This window comes from Arachis ipaensis, chromosome B3 (genome assembly GCF_059453495.1).
Source record: "Arachis ipaensis isolate K30076 ecotype BB chromosome B3, ASM5945349v1, whole genome shotgun sequence".
NCBI lineage: Eukaryota > Viridiplantae > Streptophyta > Magnoliopsida > Fabales > Fabaceae > Arachis > Arachis ipaensis.
The window spans coordinates 114926002-114935614 of NC_142438.1; the positions used below are offsets into that span (position 1 = coordinate 114926002).

The 9613-nt window shown below is 35.1% G+C and overlaps 1 non-coding gene across 1 annotated transcript; it reads left to right on the top strand.

The window, feature by feature from the left end:
* The first annotated feature begins 340 nt into the window (after window positions 1-340).
* LOC148572124 (small nucleolar RNA R71) lies at window positions 341-448 on the top strand. Its single transcript, XR_015909037.1, has one exon. It is a non-coding gene; the product is annotated as a small nucleolar RNA R71 (small nucleolar RNA).
* The last annotated feature ends 9165 nt before the right edge of the window (window positions 449-9613 follow it).

Sequence of the window (9613 nt, forward strand, 5' to 3'; positions counted from 1 at the left end):
CTTCTTCAGAAGAGCCCTCTTTAGTACTGTTGGATGATTCCTTCAATTCATTCAGACTCTGAGAGATCATATTGACTTGCTGAGTCAATATTTTGTTCTGAGCCAAAATGGCATTCAACATATCAATTTCAAGAACTCCCTTCCTCTGAGGTGTCCCATTACTCACAGGATTCCTTTCAGAAGTGTACATGAACTGGTTATTTGCAACCATGTCAATGAGTTCTTGAGCTTCTGCAGGCGTTTTCTTTAGGTGAATGGATCCACCTGCAGAATGGTCCAATGACATCTTTGATAATTCAGACAGACCATCATAGAATATATCCAGGATGGTCCATTCTGAAAGCATGTCAGAAGGACACTTTTTTGTCAGTTCCTTGTATCTCTCCCAAGCTTCATAGAGGGATTCACCTTCCTTCTGTCTGAAGGTTTGAACATCTACTCTAAGCTTGCTAAGCTTTTGAGGAGGAAAGAACTTGGCTAAGAAAGCTATGATCAGCTTATCCCAAGAGTTCAGGCTGTCTTTAGGTTGAGAGTCCAACCATATTCTAGCTCTGTCTCTTACAGCAAATGGGAAAAGTATAAGCCTGTAGACCTCGGGATCAACCCCATTGGTCTTAACAGTATCACAGATCTGCAAGAATTCAATTAAGAACTGAAAGGGATCTTCGGATGGAAGTCCATAAAACTTGCAATTCTGTTGCATTAGAGAAACTAATTGAGGTTTCAGCTCAAAATTGTTTGCTCCAATGGCAGGGATTGAGATGCTTCTTCCATGTAAATTGAAATTAGGTGCAGTAAAGTCACCAAGCATCTTCCTTGCATTTTTATTATTTTCGGCCATGTCTCCTTCTTTTTCGAAAATTTCTGTCAGATTTTCTCTAGAGAGTTGTGCTTTAGCTTCCCTTAGCTTCCTCTTCAGAGTCCTTTCAGGTTCAGGGTCAACTTCAACAAGAATGTTCTTATCCTTGTTCCTGCTCATATGAAAAAGAGGAAAACAGAAAAAAAATATGAAATCCTCTATGTCACAGTATAGAGATTCCTTATGTAAGTATAAGAAGAGAATAATGGAGGAAGGAAAAGATAAGAATCCAAACACAAGGGAGAGGAATGAGTTCGAATTTTTGGGTGAAGAGGAGTGTTAGTAAATAAATAAAATAATTAGAAAGAGATGAGGGGGAAAGAATTTCAAAAATTAAATAAATTAAAATAAAAGTATTATTGTTTTTAAATTAAATTTGAAGTTAGAATTCGAAAATACAAAAAAAAAAGAAAAATGAAATTAAATTAAAGTAAAAATTAAAACAATTAGTTAAAAAAAGAATTTTGAAAAAGAAGGAAGGGATTTTCGAAAATTAGAAAGAGAGAGTTAGTTAGGTAGTTTTGAAAAAGATATGAATCAAACAAAAAGATAAGATTAATTGAAAAAGATTTGAAAATCAAATTTTGAAAAGATAAGAAGTTAGAAAAGATTTTGAAATTAATTTTGAAAAAGATATGATTGAAACTTAATTTGAAAAAGATTTGCAAAAGAAATTTAAAAAGATTTGATTTTTTTTGAAGTCAAAGTTGATTACTTGACTAATAAGAAACTAAAAGATATAATTTAAAATTTAAAGATTGAACCTTTCTTAATAGGCAAGTAACAAACTTTAGGATTTTTGAATCAATCACATTAATTGTTAGTAAAGATTTTGAAATTATGAAATAAAATAAGAAAAAGATTTTAAAAATAAATTTGAAATTTTCAAAAATTATGAAAGAAAAATGAAAAAGATTTGATTTTTGAAAAAGATTTGAAAAAGATAGGATTTTTAAATTGAAGATTTGATTTGACTCATAAGAAACAATTAAATTTAAAAACTTTTTGACTAAATCAAATCAAATTTTCAAAAATTATGAGTGAAATAAGGGAAAGATATTTTTTTGATTTTTGAATTTTTAGTGATGAGAGAGAAAAACACAAAAAAAAGACACAATGCATGGAAATTTTAGATCAAAACACATGATGCATGCAAGAACACTATGAATGTCAAGATGAACACCAAGAACACTTTGAATGTCAAGATGAACACCAAGAACTTATTTTTGAAAATTTTGAAGAAAAGAAAAACATGCAAGACACCAAACTTAGAAATTTTTAATTTTGAGACATTAATAATTCAAAAATGCATATGAGAAACAAGAAAAGACACAAAACAAGAAAACATGAAGATCAAACAAGAGGATTCATCAAGAACAACTTGAAGATCATGAAGAATGCATGATGAATTTTCAAAAAATGCAAGAAAATTATAAAAACATGCAATTGACACCAAACTTAAAAATTGACACAAGACTCAAACAAGAAACACAAAATTATTTTTGGATTTATGATTTTATTAAATTTTTTTGTATTTTTTTCGAAAATTATTTTGGGAAGAACGAAAAAGAAGAAAAAATTTTTTTTGTATTTTTTGAAATTAAGAAATAAAAGGCTTAAAAATAAAATAAAATTACCTAATCTGAGCAACAAGATGAACCGTCAGTTGTTCAAACTCGAACAATCCCCAGCAACGGCGCCAAAAACATGGTGCGCAGAAATCGTGACGGTTCATTCCTTGGTAACGGCGCTAAAAACTTAATACGCACGTTTATAATCTTAGTTCTTTGTCACAACTTCGCACAACTAACCAGCAAGTGCACTGGATCGTCCAAGTAATAAACCTTACGTGAGTAAGGGTCGATCCCACGGAGATTGTCGGCTTGAAGCAAGCTATGGTCATCTTGCAAATCTCAGTCAGGCAGATTCATATGGTTATGGATATTTGATAATTAAAATATAATTAAAATATAAATTAAAGATAGAGGTACTTATGTAATTCATTGGTGAGAGTTTCAGATAAGCGTATGAAGATGCTTGTTCCTCCTGAACCTCTGCTTTTCTATTGTCTTCATCCAATCATTCATACTCCTTTCTATGGCAAGCTGTATGTTAGGTATCACCGTTGTCAATGACTACATCCTGTTCTCTCAGTGAAAATGGTCCAATGCGCTGTCACTGCATGGCTAATCATCTATCGGTTCTCGATCATACTGGAATAGGATCCATTGATCCTTTTGCGTCTGTCACTACGCCCAGCACTCGCGAGTTTGAAGCTCATTGTAGCCATCCCTTCCCAGATCCTACTCGGAATACCACAGACAAGGTTTAGACTTTTCGGATCTCAAGAATGACCATCCATGGATTCTAACTTATACCACGAAGACTCTGATTAAGGAATCCCAGAGATATTCATTCAATCTAAGGTAGAACGGAAGTGGTTATCAGGCACGCGTTCATAGGTTGGGAATGATGATGACTGTCACAATCATCACATTCATATTGAAGTGCGAATGAATATCTTAGAATCAGAATAAGCTTGAATTGAATAGAAAAACAATAGTACTTTGTATTAATTCATGAGGAACAGCAGAGCTCCACACCTTAATCTATGGTGTGTAGAAATTCTACCGTTGAAAATACATAAGAACAAGGTCCAGGCATGGCCGAGTGGCCAGCCCTTATAAAGGTCTAAGATAGCATAAAACTGATCAAAAGATGTCTAATACAATAGTAAAAGATCCTATTTATATCAGACTAGTTACTAGGATTTATAGAAATGAGTAAATGATGCAGAAATCCACTTCTGGGGCCCACTTGGTGTGTGCTTGGGCTGAGCATTGAGCTTTACACGTGTAGAGGCTTCTCTTAGATTTGAACGCCCATTTGTAACCTGTTTCTGGCGTTTAACTCCACTTTGCAACCTGTTTCTGGCGTTTAACTCCAGAATGCAACATGGAACTGGCATCAAACGCCAGTTTGCGTCATCTAAACTCGGGAAAAGTATGAACTATTATATATTGCTGGAAAGCCCTGGATGTCTACTTTCCAACGCAATTGAGAGTGCGCCATTTAGAGTTTAGTAGCTCCAGAAAATCCACTTTGAGTGCAGGGAGGTCAGAATCTAGCAGCATCTGCAGTCCTTCTTCAACCTCTGAATCTGATTTTTGCTCAAGTCCCTCAATTTCAGCCAGAAAATACCTGAAATCACAGAAAAATACACAAACTCATAGTAAAGTCCAGAAATGTGATTTTTTATTAAAAACTAATAAAAATATACTAAAAACTAACTAAATCATACTAAAAACTATGTAAAAATAATGCCAAAAGCGTATAAATTATCCGCTCGTCATTCTCTCACGTACATGTTGAAGCTTCCATGTAAATAAGACCCTTATCAATTGGCATTAAACCACCCATACTTCATTTATTTTCTTATCTTTATTTTTGGGTTACTTTTCTTCTCTTTTTCTTTCAGGATGGCCACCCGGAAAGGAACCGGAAGACGTTTACATGGGGAGACAGACAAGTCCATCTACACAATCCTTGGAGAAAAGCATCAGTTGAAGTAACCCGTCCACTTGCACATCTTAGCATGCACCGAGGACGGTGCAATCTTTAAGTGTGGGGAGGTCGATACCGATCTCCATGGGTTAGTTACTCTTCTATCTCAACACCAATGGTTTATTTTCCTTGTTAGTTGTTGCATTTGCATGTTTGATTGCATGATTATTTGATTTTGTGCATATTTTACCACTTGGTTGAAGTAATATTTTCTTTTTTAAGAAACCTTTTAGAGCATTTCACTAATTTGAATAAAATTTAATGGTAAACTTGTTTGAAGAAATATTATACTGGAACATGGTTTAGAGCTCGAACATACAAAAACCAGTGAGATTTTTGAGCCTATTTGAATTGGTTACATTTTACCAACCAATATTTTATGTTGATTGTTAGATGAAGAGCAAGCCTTAGAAAGCAAGGTTAGTGGAGAATTGAGAGAATCGAACCTAAAACACTTGAGTGATTAGAGTGCATACACTTCCAGTGAGGGTTCGATGCTCGATTCTTTGTTCCCGGCTTTCATGAGCTATTTTCTTCTACAAGCCTATTTGTACTTCATTTTTATGATTTGAATAAGTGAAATCCAGTTCATATTTATTCTTGGAGAATTTATTTACTTTTTAACCAAGTAGGTAGAAACATTTTTGCATAGAGTTGCATTCATATAGATAGGTTGCATTTCATACATTCTACCATTCCTCTTCACTCCTTTATAGCTTTTTTTGAAATTAGCATTAGGACATGCTAATGTTTAAGTGTGGGGAGGTTGATAAACCACTATTTTATAGTTTATCTTGTGCTCAATTGAGTGGATTTTATCAATCTTTACCCACTTATTCATACTAATCGCATGTTTTATATTTTCCTTCCTGATTTTGTGCTATGATTGAAAACATGCTTCCTTGGCCTTATATTTGCTAATATTAATACTCTCTTATTACCATTAGATGCCTTGATATGTGTGTTAAGTGTTTTAAGAGATTATAGGGTAGGAATGGCTTGGAGGATGGAAAGGAAGCATGCAAAAGTAGAAGGAATACAAGAAGTTCAAGGAACTGCAAAGCTGTCAGCTTGACCTTCTCGCACTAAAATGATCATAACTTGAGCTACAGAGATCCAAACGACGCGGTTCTAGTTGCGTTGGAAAGCTAACGTCTGGGGCTTCAATTTGATATATAATATGCTATAGTTGTCCTGACGCTAAGCGATGCGAACGCGTGCTCCACGCGGACGCGTCGCAGTGACAAAAATTAGCGTGGCAGATTTCTTCTTCAGCGATTTCTGGGCTGTTTTCGACCTAGTTTTCGGCCCAGAAAACATAGATTAGAGACTATAAAGTGGGAGAATCCATTCATTCATAATCATCAGCTCACAACACACAGTTTTAGGTTTTAGATGTAGTTTTTAGAGAGAGAGGCTCTCTCCTCTCTCTTAGGATTTAAGATTAGGATTCCTATTAAAGGATTTAGGATTATTTCTTCTCAATTTCCAGGTTTAATGTTCTTTTTATTTATTTTATCAATTTAATTTATGAACTCTTTATGTTTAAATTGAATTTTTTTTATTAATGCAATTGAGGTATTTCAGATTTATCACTTCTTCTATTGTTTGTTATTAATTGATGTTCTAAGTTAGATCCTAACTTGATTTTGGAGTTGATTGATATTTGGAGAACCTTGAGTTGAATTACTCAAGAGTTAAATTGTAATTGAGTTTTTTGTTGGCTGGCTCTTTAGTCACTAACGCTAATCCTTCCCAAGGGAGAGGATTAGAACTTGTGAATAGAAGTAGACTTCCAACTTACTTGACTTTCTTTTACTTTACTTGGTAAAGGATAACTAAGTAGAAGTAACCTTCAATTATCAATTGATCTTGAGAAAAATCCAACAAAGATAGAACTTCTGATTAATCTCTCCTAATTAAGGCTTTTTATTGTTATTATTTTATTTCCTCTGCCATTGCTATTCTTTCTTTTTATCTTATACATTAAAACCCAAAATTCTACCTTTTTCCATAACCAATAATAAGTCATACTTCCCTGCAATTCCTTGAGAAGACGACCCGAGGTTTAAATACTTCGGTTATCAATTTTAAAGGGGTTTGTTATTTGTGACAACCAAAACGTTTGTGAGAAAGGACTTTTGTTGGTTTAGAAGCTATACCTACAACAAGGATTTATTCTGCGAATTTCTAGGCCACGCAAAAGTTCTCTCTTTAGCCTCCCAACACCAAACTTAGAAGTTAAGTGTGGAGGATCTGTTTGACTCTGTATTGAGAGAAGCTTTTCATGCTTCCTCTCCATGGTTACAGAAGAAGATCCTTGAGCCTTAAACACAAGGTAGTCCTCATTCAATTGAAGGACTAGCTCTCCTCTGTCCACATCAATCACAGCTCTTGCTGTGGCTAGGAAAGGTCTTCCAAGGATGATGGATTCATCTTCATCCTTTCCAGTGTCTAGAATTATGAAGTCAGCAGGGATGTAATAGCCTTCAACCTTTACTAAGACATCCTCTACAAGTCCATAAGCCTATTTTCTTGAATTATCTGCCATCTCTAGTGAGATTTTAGCAGCTTGTACCTCAAAGATCCCTAGTTTCTCCATTACAGAGAGGGCATGAGGTTTATACTTGATCCCAGGTCACACAGAGCCTTCTCAAAGGTCATGGTGCCTATGGTACAAGGTATTAAGAACTTTCCAGGATCCTGTTTCTTCTAAGGTAATTTCAGTTGAACCAGATCACTTAGTTCATTGATGAGCAATGGGGGTTCATCCTCCCAAGTCTCATTATCAAATAACTTGGCATTCAGCTTCATGATTGCTCCTAGATATTGAGCAACTTGCTCTTCAATAATATCTTCATCTTCTTCAGAGGAAGAATACTCATCAGAGCTCATGAATGGCAACAGTAAGTTCAGTAGAATCTCTATGGTCTCTGTATAAACCTCAGATTCCTTTGGTTCCTCATTAGGAAACTCCTGAGTGGCCAGTGGACGTCCATTGAGGTCTTCCTCAATGGAATTCACTGCCTTTCCCTCCTCTATAGGTTCGGCCATGTGGGGTATGTTGATGGCCTTGCACTCTCTTTTTGAATTCGCTTCTGTATTCCTTGGGAGAGTACTAGGAGGGAGTTCAGTAACTCTTTTACTCAGCTGACCCACTTGTGCCTCCAAATTTCTAATGGAGGACCTTGCTTCAGTCATGAAACTGAGAGTGGTCTTAGATAGATCAGAGACTACAGTTGCTAAGTCAGAGTGGCTCTGCTTAGAATTCTCTGTCTATTGCTGAGAAGATGATGGAAAAGGTTTGCTATTGCCAAACCGTGCTCTCCCACCATTATTATTATTGAAGCCTTGATTAGGCTTTTGTTGATCCTTCCATGAGAGATTACGATGATTCCTCCATGAAGGATTATAGGTGTTTCTATAGGATTCTCCCATGTAATTCACCTCTTCCATTGCAGGATTCTCAGGATCATAAGCTTCTTCTTCAGAGGAAGCTCCCTTAGTACTGCCTGTTGCAGCTTACATTCTAGATATACTCTGAGAAATCATATTGACTTGCTGAGTCAATATTTTATTCTGAGCCAATATGGCCTTCAGAGTATCAATCTCCAGAACTCCTTCCTCTGAGTTGTCCCATTATTCACAGGATTCCTTTCAGAAGTGTACATGAATTGGTTATTTGCAACCATTTCAATGAGTTCCTGGGCTTCTTCAGGCGTCTTCTTTAGATGAAGAGATCCACCAGCAGAGTTGTCCAATGACATCTTGGATAATTCAAACAGACCATCATAGAATATGCATATGATGCTCCATTCTGAAAGCATGCCAGAAGGACACCTTCTGATCAATTGCTTGTATTTTTCCCAAGCTTCATAGAGGGATTCACCTTTCTTCTGTCTGAAGGTTTGGACTTTCACTCTAAGCTTGCTCAATTTTTGAGGTGGAAAGAATTTGGCCAAGAAAGCATTGACCAAATTTTCCCAAGAGTTCAGGCTATCTTTAGGTTGTGAGTCCAACCATGTCCTAGCTTTGTCTCTTACAACAAAGGGGAAAAGCATAAGTCTGTAGACCTCAGGATTAACCCCATTGGTCTTAACAGTGTCACAGATTTCCAAAAATTCAGCTAAAAACTGATAAGGATCTTCTAATGGAAGTCCATGAAACTTGCAATTCTGCTGCATCAGAGAAACTAATTGAGGCTTAAGCTCAAAGTTGTTTGCTCCAATTGTAGGAATAGAGATGCTCCTTCCACAGAAGTCAGAAGAGGGTGCAATAAAGTCACCAAGCATCTTCCTTGCATCTCCACCATTGTTGTTGGGTTCGGCCATCTCTTCTTCTTTTTCGAAAGATTCTGTCAGGTCCTCTCCAGAGTGTTGTGCTTTAGCTTCTCTTAGCTTCCTCTTTAAAGTCCTTTCAGGTTCAGGATCAGCTTCAACAAGAATGTTCTTATCCTTGTTCCTGCTCATATGAAAAAGAAGAGAACATAGAAAGAAGAGGAATCCTCTATGTCACAGTATAGAGATTCCTTATGTGAGTAGAAGAATAGAAGAGTAGAAAGAAGAAGAGAGAAGATGAAGAATTCGAACACATAGAGGGAGAATGGGTTCGAATTATAAGAAGAAGAGAAGTGTTAGTAAATAAATAAATAAATAGAAAGAGATGAGAGAGAGAGAGAGAGAGAGAGAGAATTCGAATTTTTAAATTAAAATAAAAGAAAAATATTTTTTGTTTTTATTTTAATTATTGGTTAGTATTCGAAAATTAAGGGAAGAAATAAAAGTAAGCTAAATAAATTACTTGATTAAAAAGAGTTTTGAAAAAGTGGTTAGTGATTTTCGAAAATTGGAGAGAGAAAAGTAGTTAGGTGGTTTTGATAAAGATATTATTGAAATAGAAAACTTTTAAAATCAAACAAAAAGTTAAGTGGTTAATTGAAAAAGATTTGAAAATCAATTTTGAAAAGATAAGAAGTTAGAAAAGATTTTGAAATTGATTTTGAAAGGATATGATTTGAAATTTATTTTGAAAAAGATTTGAAAAAGAAATTAAAAAGATTTGATTTTTGAAATTAAAGTTGATTACTTGACTAACCAGAAACTAAAAGATATGATTCTAGAATTTAAAAATTGATCCTTTCTTAATAGGCAAGTAACAACTTGAAAATTTTTTACTCTAAACATTAATTGT